General features: G+C 42.6%; 1 long non-coding RNA gene across 1 annotated transcript in view; it reads left to right on the top strand.

The window, feature by feature from the left end:
• Positions 1–18,686, top strand: part of LOC138247426 (uncharacterized) — a 35,765-nt gene extending 17,079 nt beyond the window's left edge. The window contains exons 2-3 of the long non-coding RNA XR_011194501.1: positions 14,233–14,265; positions 18,027–18,686. This is a non-coding gene — a long non-coding RNA (uncharacterized lncRNA). The remainder of the gene's footprint in view (positions 1–14,232; positions 14,266–18,026) is intronic.
• Positions 18,687–19,022: the final 336 nt, after the last annotated feature.

The raw sequence follows: 19,022 nt of genomic DNA, 5'->3' as shown, positions 1-19,022 counted from the left end.
GCCTGCTGTTCTCCATTAAACAGCCCGGAGACATCTAAATACATATGTTGGTTTGCCCATTCTAAGACAGTTGGCTGTCAGAGGATGGCCCCACCCTCAAGACTCAGCTCTGGCTCAATCGTGGAAAATAAAATGATATAAAGCAGTTTTATTAATTGCTTTAGTATCATTTGATTTCACATGTCTTCATCTGCTGGCTCAAGCAGTGGGGCAACACTCTTTTGCCATAAAGAAAGAGACAACACTGGTGCCTTTATATGATGAAGGCTTCAAACCTCACTGAATAACAAAGAGACAGGCTCAGAAAAACTTCAAAGATTGCAGCTTGGGCCAGCCTCTGTCCCAATTCTTTAGATATGTGCTCAGTTTGAAGTCCTTCATTGAACTAGAGGAGAAAAGGTTAGGACGTTGTCTCCTGAATTCTTACATCCTAGGATGTGTTGTCCCCTTTCTTAGTCTCTTCTTGGCTTTTCCCAAAGTGTGATGGTGCAATTCCTGATCCTGAGCCACCTCCTGGAGCAAGGTTGTACAACACTGTGATCTGCCTTCAACTTTTAAATAGGAGACAAACTTCAGTTTCAGAGGAGGAAGAGTGACCCAGCACCAGCTCAGGCATATTCCATTAGTCCATTGAGCACATTCCTCCCCATCTGCCAGTAAATTGTGATAGCCCAGGTCTATTTTTTAATTGAGTACAAGGACAGATACTGATGAAGTTTCAGATCCATAGGATATAAAAGGGACGTCAGCCTTTAAATAGGGCTTATCAGGGATGAATCGGGCCATCAGAGCTGATGTGTATGCGGTTTGCTCTTCTCTGTCTCTTATTAAGTACTTTCAGGCTGTAGCAGTAGCAGTTGTCTGGAAGAGTTTGTGCTGACTCACTGACAGGCAGAACCTCTTTTAGATCACTATCTGGATGATTGGTTATTCCACTCTCATTTTGCAGGACACAGGCAAGGTTTATGAACCTATACCATTGCTTTTTTATCAATATCAGGATAGTTCACATGATGGCTGCTGAAAAATGATTGCTTTTTTTGGCTGGTCCCCCGAGTTTTTGTGTGGGGATTAACCTGCTTGTAGCCTTGAACTTTAACATTGCTCAGTGTATGTGCTATGACACTTAAAACATGTCGTAATTGACTTAAAACTTGGTTGGTACTGTGAGGGACTGGGTTGTTGGTTGACTGGGGATTGAGCCCTGGTCAAGCAACAGCCACAATCCCTTGCAGGGTGAACCACAAAAAGTCACTACATTACCCTGTGCTTAACCCTGGGTAGCTTGGCACAAAAAGCAGTCATGCTTCACTTAGAGGCAATGTATAAATTGTTTATGCAGCACACAAACGGTAATAAAGTGAAAATACAACACAAGAAAAATCTCATCCCAATTTAGAAAAATACAGTAAATTTTGACTCCAAAATGACAAAAGTCCGATTAGTAGACCTGGAGTTATAAACTTTTAAAGTTTCTAGTTAAAATTAGCACTTAAAAGGTCAAAGCACCAACCACGGACATCTAGTCACTCAAGACCAGATCCAACTCAGAAAATATGGCTGTCTGGGATGGAGCATGATTCAAATTAAAGAAATGAATTGGGCCCAGTCAGTGCTTACCTTCGGACTTAGAAGAATGTCTGAAAAATAATCTTCTCAGAAGGTAAAGTTCAGTGGAGCAAGATTGCAGGAGGTGTCAGAGGAGGGAGTGGTTGGACAGGCTTGGGTCCAATCTGTGGTGAAGATTTCTGCATTTTGACTTAATCTCCAAATTAAAATGGAAGTAAAAAATCTCTAGCGGGACGAGACAGAGCGCATAGCCGAAGACAATTCCACAAAGCAGGATACCCCTTTAGCAAAGGACTGTTGAAGATTGGTTGCTGCTGCAGAGAAGAAAAAAACGGGAGGAGCTGCAAAGCCAATCTGACCAGCGATTCACCTCAGAAGGAGAGGTGAACATGTAGGTCCCGGTCTCCTCCTGGTAATCAGAACAGTTTTGAAATTTGGCAATCTGAGAACATTTACAGTAGCACCACACCAAGGGACCAGAAGCATTGGGGCACCTCTTGGGGATTCTGGATTTAATCAGACTGGCTCCAGGTGCCTGTTCAAGATGGTGGGAACCATTTATGTCCCTTTGGCTCTGAAGAGAAGACCAGCAAGCTAGCCCTTGCAGTCACTCAGATAGTCCTGGATTAAGGTGAAGATCAACAGCAGGGCTGGCCTCTGAGGGCTCAAAACAGGTTAAAGGCAGCAAAGCTTTCCTTCCAGGTACAGCAAAGCAGTCTTGCAGAGTGCACAGCAGGTCACAGCAGCAGGCATTCCTCTGAGAGTTCTTCTGCTGATCCAGGAGTGTACTGAAGAGTGGGTCTGAAGGTTCTGTTTTTATACCCTAGTGCCCTTTCTCTGGAAGGAGGGAAACAATTCTACAAATGTTCTTTGAAGTGAATGGAATTTCCTGACTCCCCTTTCTTTTTGTGTTGCTAAAGCTGTCCACCTGGCTGATGAAGGGTGATACCCTGAAACCAGTCCCAGTATTCTTGTTTCCAGTCCAGGGAGGACCTGGCCTGGCAGTTCTGGCTGGACTGTTCCCATGAGGAACAGGGTCAAGACTGATTTGCATATGGCTGGGTCCAAATGGGGGTGGCATGGTGAGCAAAATAACGATGGATCAAACCCAGATCTGTGACTGGGGGTGAGTGCATTGTTCAGCACTCCATCCATCATCCTTTTGTGTTGCTCAAACCCTACCCTGGCTCCCAGCTGGCCGCAGTGACAATGTGAAGGTAGTAGGTCCTTTGTGTGAAGGCAGAGTACACCCTACTCAGTTGCAAGGGGGGCTATGCTCAGCGCCACCCCCATCCTCCCAGTAGACATCCCATTGACGTAAAGCTGATCCCTCTGTTTTTTGACTGGCTAACAGGAATTGACAAAGTCTAACTCGCAGTTACACCCAGTCATGTGACCCAAAACAGGCTACATCACAAAAGGGCTAAAGGCAGGAAAATGCCAATCAAACCATGCTTAGGGGAGTGAGCACATGCAATTTAACACAGGTTTGCAGTGGTAAAGTATACAAAGTTATAAGGGCAAACAAAAACTAATTTCAGCAAAAGCATAGAGGTAAGTAGTCAAAACATTTGGGGTAAGACCAATCTAAGGCTGACAGGTCTAACAGCCACATTTACCTTTCCCATAAAACCATAGTATGTAGTCCAGAAATATACCCATGGAATGGAAAGTTAAATGCCATTTGTATGATTGCAGGACTTACTGTGCCATCTGCTACAGTGGCACTGAAAACATGACTTCAGACCTGACAACTGTAGCTTGAACCCTGCTGTATAGTCCTGTGAAGTCCTTCTTTTGCCAATTAGGAAACCATGATTTTAAAATAAGATGTCACCCCTAACTTCATATTGATATTAGAAATGGCATGTTTTCCCAGTAACTAGGCCCATTGTCACTGGTCAAGCTGTAACTGGTACTTAGTAAAAGTCAACAGTTTGGCTACAATTACAATGGTTGCCTGTTCAGAGAGGATTCTTCTGCTCAAAACCTGACACAGTCCCTTTTTGCATTGAGACTCTCAACACTTTTCTTAAACAAAATGACAAAGGGCCTGATTTAGGTTTCAGCGCAGGGGTTACTCTGTCACATTGATGGATATCCTGTCCACCAAATTCTAAATCCCATTGTTTCCTATGGGATTTAGGTTTTGGCAGACAGGATATTCATCACCGCTGTGAGGGAGTAACCCCTCATCTGAAATCTAAATCATGCCCAACGTCTTTTTCTGAAGTGGGAGTTAAAGTATTTGGACCTTTTTGTTTTTTACTTTTTGACTCAGAAACCTTTTACCAGGACCAATCCACTTGTTGTATCTGACAAGCCCTCGATTGCAGTCAGCCTCAAATCATGCCTGGGTTTTGGTCTACCACTTCCATAGATTATCATTTGCACTTTGAGTCTTTTAGTTCTTTTTCCACATAAATCTTTAAAAATTCATATCTATGTTTCTCCTTATTGGAGTTTTTTTCATTTTGGTCTTCATATATGCATAACATTTTTCTTTAAAAAAAAAATCATTGTTGAGTTCCATTGTATTGCGTTTTCTATTGTGTATGCCTAAATCCTTTATACATTGACTGCTTTGTATTACTTTGTGCACATGTTTATTTTAATTAATGAGGATGACATCTAGCAAGTGGTGGCCTTATGCTTTGAGGTGGACAATTGTCCACCCTAAACAATAATCTACTTTCCTACAATGAGGGCTCCAGATATAGAGTTTATTTAAGTACAATTTCAGGCACTGGTAGGAGGTGTGCTCTTACCAACTCCAAGATCATCTAAGCTCTGGCAATGTCTATCCTGGTTTTTGACTCAGGAGAACACCTCAGTCAGGAATTGGCTACAAGTTCAAGGTGACAAGTGACTGACTGTTTTGGGCCATGATTATCTTTCTGAATGTAGTCTATGTATTTGTGATGTTATGGACTTCAATTAGGTCCTCGGGTTCTGCATCTCCTCCAGCATTTGTCCACTGCTTCACAGGACACCAACATCCAGTAGCATCCAGGCCGATATACAATGTTGATTACTTTCTGCAAACCTCCAAAAGATGTTTCTCATTACCTCCTAGGGCGCTAACTAGTTAAAACAATTGACAGCAAGAAAGGCGACAGTGCTTAATTTGTGCTTATCATTTCGGGTGTTGAGCACCAGCACTTATTTTTGAGGGTCGGTGCTTATTCTGCTGCCTCAAGCATTTGTTGCAATCAAAAGACACATATGGGAAAGATGGAGGAAGGGAAAAAATGAAGATGCATCACAAAGGTATAAAGTAGAAAGCTGTTAGACTGAGCTGAAAGGGCTGGGAGTGGTTTTATATCGATTGAAGAGGCCCAAGATGGCTTCAGGATTATGCTGCCTCATTATTCCGTGTTCCCACATTTAATTGCAGCAGCTGCATGTTTTAGAGGAGGGCTTTGGGCAACGGCAAGTTTTTATTTACAAATTAAGCACTGGTTGGGGAGCAGTATTGGAGTCCATTTCTGCTCATGGCCAAAGACTTCCATTAGAGTGCTCTCTTCCTCCAATTGGTAAGAACTGGCGGCAGTCTACCTATTGTTTGACACTCACTTGAAAAATCATGTAATATTTATCAGCAAAAACCTTGTGATAGTGCTTTTGAGCAAAAAGGGACAGGTCATCTAGGTCTAACACTTTTAGTCTTCCAAATTGACATATGGATGGAAACACATTTGTTAGATCTAGCTGCAACTCACATTTGAGTAGTAGATAATGTGCAAAAATATTATTTGAGCAGGGTATTTCCACCATCTCAGAATTTCATCTTGGCTCGCACAGTTTTTCAGATGTGTGCAGGAGATTTGGAGCACCAGCTGTGAACTATCTGCCAGCACAAGCAGTGCACATTTCCCCGCTGTTAGAAATGGGGTCTTTGGTTGACAGTCAGGTTACCCCCTGTTCAAGCAAGGACCCTCACTCTAGTCAAGGTAAAAGAGAATCACCCTCAGCTAACCCCTGCTTACCCCCTTGGTAGCTTGGCAGAGCAGTAAGCTTAACTTCAGAGTGCTAGGTGTAAAGTATTTGTACCAACACACACAATAACATAATGAAAACACTACCGACACAACACCAGTTTCGAAAAATAGGAAATATTTATCTAAACAAAACAAGACCAAAATGACAAAAATCAAACATACGCAAGTCAAGTTATTAATAAAAATGCAAAAAGAGTCTTTAAGTAGTTTTTAACACACGCTAACGCTGTTAGCATGCAAAAGTATCTTTGGTGCGTCAAAAATAACACCGCACGGGCGAGTGCGCATCAAAAAGGGCTTGCGAAGCATTGATTCCACTCATGAGCGGGACCTTGCGTCCTTTCTCCTTCCGCCGGGTTGGGCACGTCATTTCTTTTCTCTGCAGGAAAGCAATGCGTTGATCTGGTCAGCACTCTCGGGTCCCGCAGGCCTTGTGTTGTTTTTCCATGCCCAGTGGTATTTGAGTCGGAAATCTAGCCGCACGATGATCTGAAAATCCCGCAGCGTGGGTTGTGATCTCGCAGCATCTGTCAGCGACGCTGCGTGTCGTTTCTCCAGCTCCATGCATCGATTCTTCGGTCGCGTTTCCTGTGAGCGTCAATTCTCAGCTGCGAAGCCTGTGACACGTCGTTTCTTCAGCCGCAGATTGGAGTTGCGTTGATTTTTTCCCTGCACAGCACTCTGTGCGTGGATTTCTTCCTCTTAGGCTGCCCGCTTCCCGTATCATGGTCCCAGGAACTGGATGCCCACCACTTTGCAGGATAGGAGTCACTCCAATGACTCCAGGTGCTGGCAGAGAGAAGTCTTTGTTGTCCCTGAGACTTCAAACAACAGGAGGCAAGTTCTAAATCAAGCCCCTGGAGAGTTCATCTCAAGATGGAAGGCACACAAAGTCCAGTCTTTGCCCTCTAGCAAAGGCAGAAGCAGCAACTACAGGATAGCTCGACAAAGCACAGTCACAGGCAGGGCAGCTCTTCTTCGGCTTTTCAGCTTTTCTCCAGGCAGACGTTCCTCTTGGTTTCCAGAAGTGTTCTAAAGTCTGTGGTTTTGGGTGCCCTTCTTATACCCAATTTCTCCTTTGAAGAAGGAATACATCAAAGCAAAGTCTCTCTTGAATGTGAAATCCTGCCTTGCCCAGGCCAGGCCCCAGACACTCACCAGGGGTTTGGAGACTGCATTGTGTGAGGGCAGGCACAGCCCTTTCAGGTGTGAGTGGCCACTCCTCCCTCTCTCCTAGCACAGATGGCTCATTAGGATATGCAGACTACACCCCAGCTCCCTTTGTGTCACTGTCTAGTGTGAGGTGCAATCAGCCCAACTGTCAAACTGACCCAGACAGGGAATCCACAAACAGGCAGAATCACAGAAATGGTATAAGCAAGAAAATGCTCACTTTCTAAAAGTGGTATTTTCAAACACACTATCTTAAAATCAACTTTATTAAAAGATGTATTTTTAAATTACGAGCTCAGAGACCCTAAACTCTACATGTCCATCCGCTCCCAAAGGGAATATACACTTTAATCAGATTTAAAGGTAGCCCCCATGTTAACCTATGAGAGGAACAGACTTGCAACAGTGAAAAACAAATTTAGCGATATTTCACTGACAGGATATATAAAAAACAGTACTACATGTCCTGCCTTAACAATACAACACCCTACCCTTGGGGCTACCTAGGGCCTACCTTAGGGGTTTCCGACATGTAAGAAAAGGGAAGGTTTGGGCCTGGCAAGTGGGTACACATTCCAAGTTGAATTTACAGTTAAAAATGCACACACAGACACTTCAGGGGCAGGTCTGAAACATGATTGCAGAGCTACTTATGTAGGTGGCAGAACCAGTGCTGCAGGCCCACTAGTAGCATTTGACTTACAGGCCCTGGAACCTCTAGTGCATTTTACTAGGGACTTACTAGCAAATCAAATATGCCAATCATGGATACACCAATTACATACAATTTACACAGAGAGCATATGCACTTTAGCACTGGTTGGCAGTGGTAAAGTGCTCAGAGTTCAGATATCAACAGCAACAGATCAGAAAAAATAGGAGGCAGGAGGCAAAAAGATTGGGAATGACCCTGCAGAAGCAAAAAAGTCCAACACCTGCTTTCTTTAATGTTTTCAGGAAATTAGAGTACATGGAGTGGGTGTGGTGCCCCCTTCATGCTCTACTCTTTTGCTGAATATTATCATGTTGATTCTTCTGATTTCCAGGCTGTTGGTTTGTCTTCAAAGGAAAGAGATGGATCTAATTCAAATAGTTGCTTTCTTGACTTCCACGGGATGGTTCCCTCTGCTGAGGAAAAGGGCTCATGGCTCTCAGTTGAACATTTCCTCAAAATCCTTGTCTTATTCTATATTGGCTTTCCAGTCACCATCTTCATGTAAAGGCATGGCAAAAGGACAGGTCATCTAGCTCTAAATTTCTGGCCTTCCGCATTGGTAGGTGGATGGAAACACATTTGTTAGCTATAGCTACATCTTAAATTCGAGCAGTAGACAATGTACAAGAATATTATTTGAGCAGGGTATTTCCACCATCTCAGAACTTCATCTTGGGCATTTGTGCTGATTTCTAGGCTGTTGGGTTGTCTTCAAAGGGAAAAGATGGATCGAATATAAATAGTTCCCTTCTGGACTTACATTGAATGGTTCCCTCTACTGAGGCAAAGGGACCTGGATGGAATATTTCCTCAAAACCCTCGTCCTTTTCTCTTTTGAGTGTCCAGGCATCATTTTCATCTAAAGGCTCAGCACATGGGACAGGTTGTCTAGCGCTAACACTATGGTCTTCCATCTAATGGCTTGGCAGAGGAGAGTAGAGGCCTAAAACAGTTAAGACTTTCTTCCATATAGTGGCCTATATACAAGAATCTTAGATATATTTATGAGGTTCTTACGAAAATCACTGGGGCTCAGAGCATTCATTAGGCCCTTGGAGGTGTGTAATGATGCTTGAGCATCATCATTTTACTATCATTTTGGTACACAGATTTAGTGCATGGAAGTGTCTGTCTTTTAATGCACACCTGTACATTATTATGGTTATTACTAATCCAATATGGTCATTTTGGTGCACAATGCCTGTGTATGGTGCTGGGTTCAACTACAGCTAGTAAAGCTTTGTCAGAGATGTCCCAGTGAGTGTGTCATTGACATATAATATCTGGGACTTTCATTTGTTTTTGCAGTCTTCACAAGTAGTTTGCATGGCTTCTGCTTTGCTTGATGCAAATCAAATATTGAAACTCAATATGTTGACTTGGAGAAAGTAGGAGAATAATTGGCAGGACAGCATACAAAGATACTTAAACGCTCAAATAGTATTCCAAAAGTAATTGGAAGTCCAAAGAATTCATAGATGGTAAGTCCAATCAAGTGTGTTTTATTGAAACGTGGCAGATTCTGTGCTCCACATTTCATATATTATTACAACAGCTAACATGTGTTTTGTCACCATCCGCAACTTTTTCAAGGCTAGAAATATTTAAAAGTACAAAAGTACAAATAGCAGTGATGGTGTTTACCGGGAGCCACTTGAAGATCTGCAGCGCATGCAAAGGGTGTGGAAGTAGGCGGATGAGACTTCATTGACTTCTCTCTTCACAGATAGCTTGCTAGCGAGGTTGCGGGCATGGTCTGTTGGGGCGTGGGGTGTACCGAGCACCCCTAAATCTAATGCTTTCCCTGCTATTGCCTATCCTAGAGTTGGAATAGTAAATCTGACCCGTCCCAAGTTACACTTTCCTGTACTGTTGCGCTATTTGGAATGGTAACAATAACTGTAACACCTCTAAATCTAACACTTTCCCTGCTGTTACACTGACTGGTGTAGAAAAAGTAAATGTAACCCCTCCAAAGTCCAACACTTTCCCTACTATTGTGTTGACAGGAGTAGAAATAGTAAATCTAACCCCTCCAAAGTCCAGCACTTTCCCTACTGTAGTGCTGTTTGGAGTGGAAGAAATAAATTTAACCCTGTTTAAGTCCAACAGTTTCTTTACATTTGCTTAAAATGGAGAGGCTACTGTATATGTATTAGTAGTACATTAAAAAAAACTGTAATCTGATGTAAAATATATATTTTTAACAAATGTGTTACATTAATGTGTTACAGCTGCAGCCATGTCACAGCAAACACTTCTGTTTTTGACAGCCAGACATGTCAAACAGTTTCCACGGTCAAAAGTTGAAGCTTTCATCTGTGTCCCCTGGATGCTATTAAAGCAGCTCCGTGCTTGATGAAGCAAGGGCACTGCAAGGGAAACCTTAAGACTTCTGTTGCAGTGCCAGATACCCATAAAGGGCACCCCCATGGTCCCAGATAGCCATTAGACGGCTAAAAGAAATTACGAATTGCTCTGAACTTCACACTGAGCACTCAGCGTTTGAGTTCAACCGAACTCGCTCATCTTTTGTTAAAAAAAAAATTACAAATTATTTTAATTTGTGAAAATGACAGATACATTTTTTCATTTTAAATTGTACAGAAATATCTCATTTTAAGAAGATCATAGATCACAAGCTAAAAAAATCTCTATCCCTTTTTCTCTCTCTCCCTCTTTCAATCTTTTTCTCCCACTCACGTACACATTCAGACCCTTAGCCACCAATTCACAGACCCACTCAGACACTCAGACACTCACACACCCACTCAAAGACCTACTTAGTCCCTCGTGCACCCACACGCAGAGACAGACTGCCCCTCATGCAACCACTCACACACACTCAGTTACGCACCCATTCACAGACTTACTCAGGCTCTCACACACCCACTCACAGACCCACTGACAGTCTCATGCACCCTCTCACAGACCCATGCACACACTGATACAACCACTAAAACACTGATGTACGCACTCTCACACATCAGGCAGACACTCTCACAGCCACTCTCATCCCCAGATACACCCTCACACCTATTCTGACACCCAGAGAGGCGCGACTTATAATTATCTTAGGGCACGAGTTATAGCTGCTTCAGGTAACTCTAACTGGTGAATTTCTATGTTTTTTTATGTTTAAAATGTGAGCCTAACTATAACGTCCCTGTAACCTTTGGTTTTTAAGTGATATTTATATTTATATATATATATATATATATATATATATATATATATATATATATATATATATATATATATATATATATATAATATTTCATATAATGCGGACGATAATAGTTGTAAAAGCTATTTCCCTCCAAGATCATTGTACTTACCATTATAAGCATCGGGACACAATATTTTTGTAAACAATATGTTTGACATGATATTTGTGCCAAACTATATTTTTTACCTTAATAATGTGTCAGTGATCCATCACTCTCCCCCACAGTAACACTCACTGTGATTCTTTCTCAGTTACACTCACAGTTACAATCAGTCATTCTCACTCACAGTAACACACAGTTATTCCCCCACATTCATTATCCATTTTCAATCATACTAACTTTTTTATCTCTCATTGTCACTCACTGACTGACTCAACTGATTCTCTCACGTTTACTCTTTCACACACACACGCACACCCAAACACGCACATGCTGTTTCTCACAGACACAGTCTTACCCACAAACACACGCATTTATCCATATGCATAACACAGAACATTTAAAAGCTTTAAAGAATTTTGGCCCCACATTTGCGCCGCTTTTTGATGCAAAAACGGCACAAACTTACAAAATACAATTGTTTTTTGTAAGTTTGCGCCGTTTTTGCGTCAAAAAGTGGCGCAAATGCGGAGCTAAAAAAGTATACATATGAGCCTTTGTTTCTTACCTTGCTGCAGGCCCCTTTCAGACTATTGCTCCTTTTAGGTACAGGCGCTGGTGCACAAAACTAAAACCATAAACATGCACAGTTGCAGATTTGAGATTTTAGACTCAGTTATTTCACCCCACCCTTTTCCAACTCTGTGGCTAGTTGGGAAATGGTGGGGTGACTGGCTGATTGGCATGTAGACACAGGCACTGCAGGGCTTAAGCCTGCAGCACCCAGGTCTATTTTTAACTGTGATACTTAGCACACTTCAAATGGGGGAAGGCATAGAGTCGTTCTAGGGTCCCAAGGCCAAAGATGGAATTTCACTAACCCTTGTGACCTCTCTCTGGCTCTCTCTGAAGACTGGTGCAGGCCCCTTCGTGAGTCTGCGCTAGCCATTAGACAGAGACTGTTGCTGCATCGAAGGAGGTCTGCATTTGTATTCTAACAAGAGTGAATAATACTCTATTATTCACTCAAGGTATAATAAAAACAAATGGGCCAGAAAACAAGTGGGCATTGCCCCTGAGCCCATTAAGAGCAGCTACCATGCCTCTCCCTGGACCTGCCTCATCTACCAAGAACCTGGAGATTTAGTTCAACATCAACGTATCTTTTGAGAAGCAAGTTAAACATCTCTCTAGCCTCTGTTTTAATCTGTTACACCTGAATTACAGCAAGGGATACAAGGAATACTATTCCTCATTCACTGATCACATCTTGGCTAAATTATGGAAACTTTGCAGCTGCGTCTGCACAACTTGCTCATTCACAGACTTCAAACTGTACAGAACTCGGCATATTTTAATTCATAGACCTTATTACACTGGAACTGGCCATCTAAAAAACACAGCAAGTAGAAAAACGAGCGGTGTTTAAAGCATTGTGCTTTACTCGTAGAACGATCCACAAGTTGGACTCATGTGTCCGATATGTTTAGTTAGGCCTTATTGATCCATTAACAATCTCTGCTCTTGCACCTTCATGGACCTCATCATCCCGCATCAATAAGTCACACTCAGGTGGCAGAGCCTTCTTTTATCTCTCGGTCAAACTCTAGAACTCCTCCCTCTAGTCCTGAAACTGGCAGCAAACCAAGAAACTTTACGCACGGCTCTTCTAAAGGTAATTTTCGTCACTGCTTTCAACTTGGGATGTTTAGTTGCTCTAAAAACCACATAATGTAACGTATTATAAAGTTATGTAGCATATCGCAACATAACATAACAAGACATAACGAGGGCAATAATCATAATCTTGTGCCTAGAAAATGTAAAAAAAATTGAAACGGTGCAATCATAAAAATATGCAATGCATCTGATCAGTTCAAAATGCGTAAATCCAAACTAAGGTAGAGAGCCTCTTTCCTACCTGGGTAGGGTTGTCTGTATAAATAAAGATATAATGCAAGTTAAAAATGTTATTACAATTAAATCTATTTTACTGTGCTCTGTTAAAATCACGCCTGGAGGTAGGAGTCAAAGCACTATGAGGGATCCAAAATTCATATCTCTTTATGGAAGTCACTGAAGAAATCCACCATACCAGTATGCATATACCATCCTTTTTGAAGAATCTTAACTAAAAATACATTTTAACCTAAGAAAATTATGTATTGCAAAACGTCAGAAAAATGAACATGGTATAGTTAGTGGAAGGATGGTAACATGGCTACTGCAGCTGTAGATGGAATGTTGTCACAGAATCTAACATTCCCAGTTGTGGGTGGGATATCAACACAACTTATAATATTTGCTGATGCATGAAGAATGGAAAGGCACACATTTGTAGCTATCAGGTATGCTGCAGAGATGGGAACATGCCACACCTACAGATGCAGGCAGGGAAGCTATCACTAATGGAACTATCAGAGATACAGTAGGGTGCTTACACATATTGGAACTATATAAGCTAATAAGCTACAGAAAGGGTGCTAACACATACTGAAACTACTATATGAGCTGTAGTAAGGATGCTAACATACAGGAACTATATGAACTGCAGTAAGGGTGCTTACATATATACCATATAAGTATGTGAGCTGCAGTAAGGATGCTTACACATACTTAAACTATATGAATAGCAGTAAGTATGCTTATAAATACTGAAACTATATACGCTACAGAAAGGATGCTAACACATACAGAAACTATATGAACTGCAGTAAGGATGCTAACACATACTAAATCCAAATGAGCTTCAGTAAGAATGCTAACATACTGAAACAATATGAACTGCAGTAAGTATGCTTACAAATACTGAAGCTACGTGAGCTGCAGTAAGGATGCTTACACTTACTGTAAGTATATGAGCTGCTGTAAGGATGCTTACACATACTGAAAATACATGAGCTGTAGTAAGGATGCTAATGCATACTATAACTAAATGAGCTGCTGTAAGGATGCTTACACATACTGAAACTACATGAGCTGTAGTAAGGATGCTAATACATACTATAACTAAATGAGCTGCTGTAAGGATGCTTACACATACTGAAACTACATGAGCTGTAGTAAGGATGCTAATACATACTATAACTAAATGAGCTGCTGTAAGGATGCTTACACATACTGAAACTATATGAGCTGCAGTAAGGATGCTAATACATACTATAACTAAATGAGCTGCTGTAAGGATGCTTACACATACTGAAACTACATGAGTTGCAGTAAGGATGGTTACACATACTGAAACTGTATGAGCTGCGGTATCATTACTAACACGTATTGAAAATATTTCATCTGCAGAAGGGATGTCGACACATACTGGAACTGTCAAAATTACAGAGGTGATGCTAATACATACTAAACTATCAGAGCTGCAAAATGACAGCTAGCAGATAGTTATCACTGTTGCAAGAGTGATTCTAACACATGACTGTCTTTCTGATTTCAGTGTGCTCTGCGGTGCTTGCTGAAGGACAAACAGGTACATTTTCAGTACACTCCTGTCTAACCTCTGTTTTAAATATGTAGACATTCAGGGGTTTATTTTGAGATACTGTCAGGCGGCCTGCCGTCTGCAGGGGAGCAGATGTGGTAACCTTTGTTGCTCTGGGAGATTACCCCTGCCATAGTTTGGATCTCTGTCTGCCTGGCAGAGATCTCTATGGTTTCAGATGAGCTGCGGCGATCGCACAAGATTATAACTGCACTGTTTGTCTTTTCATCAGTAAAGGCAGGCTCATTTGTGTTGCAGATATTGGTCACATTTCAAGAGTTGCAAAAAACATAGTTAGTGTAAAGTTTTGAATGTATTTTAGCTTCAATAAAGCAAATGCAGTGAGGCCTATCTGCAAATCGTGACTTAATATACGTGTAGTAGCCTATACGAGGCTACAACAGTGGCATGAAATGTTGCAGGATGATACAGCAGAACTTTCCTCACAGTGTACAGTAAATACTAGCAGGTGGACGATAGTAATACCTTGATCCAAAGAACACACTGAGATTTTACTTTCATTGTGGGCTTTGTGGACTACTCATATCAACTAGCCACAGAGGGCTATCCTAACTAATTATGTTATCCCCAACAATTCACAACTCAGTTCTGCTCGTGGTAAGCCAGAGGGGTTTTTGGTCCATCTTTTTTCTGTTCAGAATGGTGTTTTTTGGCTGAGCTAAGTTATTTGTTGTCATCTGAACACAGGGACCTTTTATAAAAAAGACCAAATCAACTTCAGCAGGGGGTGGATATAAAACAGCATAGCTTAGAAAAAAGAACCCTGAGGGACCACACACCACCAACCTCTTGGAGTTAAACAGAGGCAGAGATAAAGACTGATGGCACCTTTCCAGGAATAAAGAAAACCAGCTTAATAAAGTTCCTAATGTGTTACCAACAAGTCTCCTCAAGTGTTTTGAAACCCACTTTGCTAGCGTCATAGATGGCCATACTTTGTTTTACAGTGCTACTTTAGTGAGTGCACAATGAGTGCTGCAGTCCACTAGCAGCATTTAATTTATAAGTTCTCAGTACCAGTGCTGCCATATACTAAGGACTTTCAGACTTTCATGTTAACAAAAGGGAGCACAAGCACTGGATGGAAGGAGTAAAGTGTGCAGATTCCTATGGCCAGCACAAACATGTTCAACAAAAGAAGGCAAAAATGTGGTGGATTGCAACAAAAACAACAAGGTGATCGATGGAATGCTGGAAATAATCTCAGCCACTGGCAATCGTATTGGCCGCATCCCAAACCATTGTTTGTCACTCACCATGCCGCAATACCACACAAAATTTGGTCATTTCCAACAATTTCTCATTAGTCCATTTTATGGAACTGAATGATGTGGCATCCATAATTGAAATCATAAATTGCAACTACATATAATAAATTAAGACTATGATAATTATATTTATAAAACAGAATATTTCCATTAGGTGTTAATGGCTACAATGGTAATTAAAAAAACAACACACCTTTCATTTTCTGCCAACCAGCTATTCTTCAAAATATACTTTTAAATAACAATAATTATTAAAACATTCACCTTCCTCAATCTTAGTCTCTGGTAACAAGGGATCACCTGATTTCCTCCCCTCAAACCCAACTTCTAGGGAACACTGTTGAATTTTTATTCTCGATGGGCTGCACGTTGAAGTATTAACTAAAGCTCTTATATAGTGTATAGAGTATAGGTTTATTGAAAAAACTCAGATTTCTGAGAGAAGTACTGATTTTGGAGGAGGATCCACTGTTGGAATTTTCTCCACATAACTATCCTTGTGGTAGAGGTCATCCTCTCCTAACCCCCTGCAAGAAATCAGTGAATTTTCCATTACCTTCAAACTATACGTCAGACACTATGGCCCTCATTCTAACTCTGGCGGGCGGCGGTAGCTGCCCGCCAGGCGGGAACTGGCATTTGGCCGCCACGCGGCCAAAATACAGCTGCCCCCGCTAACCATGTTAGCGCCCGCCGGCCCAGCAGGAATGAGGGCTGCAACACAGGAGCCGGCTCCGAATGGAGCCGGCGGTGTTGCTGCCGTGCGACGGGTGCAGTTGCACCCGTCGCGCTTTTCACTGTCTGCTAGGATTCGCCCAGCCGGGACAAAAATGGGGGAAAACCGCCGGCCCCGGTTTTCCGACCGCGGCTTTACCGCCGCGGTCAGAATGGGCTTTGAAGCACCGCCAGCCTGTTGGCGGTGCTTCCGTCCTTCTGCGCCCTGGCGGTCAAAGACCGCCAGGGTCAGAATGACCCCCTATGTCCTCACTAAATACCAAATATTATAAACAGGGCCAGCAGGTGGGTCTCTCCTGCACTAGGTAAAATAAAACAATGATGTTCCCATCCAATGCAGTGTCAACATCATTTTTGATTGTAGGGCACTCTACCCCCCATTATCGAGGGGTATCAGGAAGTCATCTTCTATTGACTTATTCCATATCCAGACTTTAGCTTTAGAGTGAAAGAAGAAGAGTCCTAGGGAAGGGACAAAGAGGGTCATTCTGACCCTGGCGGGCGGCGGTAGCCGCCCGCCTGGTGGGAACCGCCAAATGGCCGCTCCGCGGTCAGAAGACCGCGGAGGCCATTCTGACTTTCCCGCTGGGCCGGCGGGCGCCCGCCAACGGAGCGCCCGCCGGCCCAGCGGGAAAGGCCCTGCAACACATAAGCCGGCTCCGAATGGAGCCGGCGGTGTTGCAGGGGTGCGACGGGTGCAGTTGCACCCGTCGCGATTTTCACTGTCTGCTAAACAGTGGCATGGGCAGTGCAGGGGCCCCCAGGGGCCCCACGACACCTGTTCCCGCCATCCTGTTCCTGGCGGTAAAAACCGCCAGGAACAGGATGGCGGGAAGGGGGTCGGAATCTCCAAGCAGCGCCGCCATGGAGATTCAGCCCAGCAAGGGGAAATCCGGCGGGAAACCACCGGATCCCCTTTTCTGACCGCGGCTTTACCGCCACGGTCAGAATGGGCTGGGAAGCACCGCCAGCCTGTTGGCGGTGCTTCCGTCATTTTAGCCCTGGCGGTCGCCAACCGCCAGGGTTAGAATGACCCCCAAAGTCTAGTAAGACGTTGATGAGTTAAGAGAGGAATGAGACTGTTAGGAATAACTAGAAAGATTTGTGGGACCGTAGGAGTAGAAAGATAAGGAATGAAAGTAGGAAGCTATTAATGAAGTTGGTTTGAAGCTTGGAAGTGTACACAGGAAGACCGCCAAAAAAAAAAAAAAAAGATTTTCTGTGGTACCATATTTACAAAGTAGCGCAATGAATGCATTACGTCACTTTGTAACCTCTTGCACCAGATTATGCTTGCTGCAAGCCTAATGTTTGCAAAGGGGGCATTCTGGCGCAAAAATGGCGCAGTAAAAGGTAAAAGATTTCACCGTACCATTTTTGCTGTCATTTTTAGCGCCCGCTCAGAGCAGGTGTTAAAATGACGCTCTCATTGTAACCTATGGGCCTCCTCGCACTTTGCTTCACTAGCGTCAGTGTAAAAACTATTGACGCTATTGTGGTAAAGGCCATCATGGTGTGCCGCATTATAAATACAATGCAACCATGGTGTAGTTAGGTGCTGGTAGGGGGGCGCAAGAAAAGTGGTGCATCATAGCTGATGCAACAATTTTTCTTAAACATAGGCCTAAGTGAGATTGTGAAATAGCAATTGGGAGTGGTTGAATCTCAGGGAGCAGGACATAGGAAAAGCTTAATCCCCTCTCTTTGTTCTTTCCAAATCCACAGAGTGTGGCGAAAACATGCATTTAAAAAAATGTGGAACCAAATGTCCGCAGAACTGCACCAACATGGGGACCGCCATCGCATGCCATAGGCGGTGTGAGACCGGATGTTTCTGCAATGCCGGCTTCTTCTTTGAGGATAATGCATCAAAACGTTGTGTTCCAGAGATGTTCTGCAAATCATGCCAGGGCAATTCCCGCTATAGTTCCTGCATCACTCAGTGTCCACCTACCTGTGACAAACCAATTCCAGACTGCCCCCATGACAAGTGTTGGCCCGGATGTGTCTGCAAAGATGGTTACATTCTTGCATCTGCCAACTCTGATGAATGTGTGCTGTTAAACGACTGCAGTAAATATCAAAACGGTGAGCAACGCTGAACACTCACCATCTCCACGTTACCACTTTCCCTTTCCTTTCGGATCTAAATTTAACAGCAAGACCATAACCTAGCATTGTAGTCAGTACCTGATGTTAACTGGACAATTATTAGCTGTAATAATAATAACAGTGCCTTCAAACCCTTATGGGTGAGTAGTTGCTCTTTGCAAACTCTGATTGATTGATTGATTGATTGACCGAGCATAACCCTCCTCCCCTTGCTCATGCTCTATTACCATAGAGGGCCAGAAGTGAAGTCAATATCTTAATAGTTGGCTAAATATGTGGAATTGAAATGCACTTTTACCAGTTGAATAACAACTTTAAATAAAACATATTTTTTTTAATATTGTCTCATATGTTTCTTTTATTGTAACCACTTTCAGTAGCCCAATATGAGGAATTAAGGGCCAGATGTACGAAAGGATTTTACCCATTCTGTGTCTATGGGAAAAAGCTTTCGTACATATGGCCCGAAATCTTTAAATCCAAAAAAAGACACATTGTATGCTAAAGCCACATATCTGCATTATAGAGATGTATGTTTGAATCCTCTCTTTATTTTAATACTCAGATTGGCAGTGTGTTTCTGCTTATACATGCATGCACATGTTAATC

Source organism: Pleurodeles waltl, chromosome 7 (genome assembly GCF_031143425.1).
Source record: "Pleurodeles waltl isolate 20211129_DDA chromosome 7, aPleWal1.hap1.20221129, whole genome shotgun sequence".
In the NCBI taxonomy this organism is placed as follows: Eukaryota; Metazoa; Chordata; class Amphibia; order Caudata; family Salamandridae; genus Pleurodeles; species Pleurodeles waltl.
Note: the sequence above shows the minus strand (reverse complement) of the source record. Positions and strands in the feature narration are given on the sequence as shown.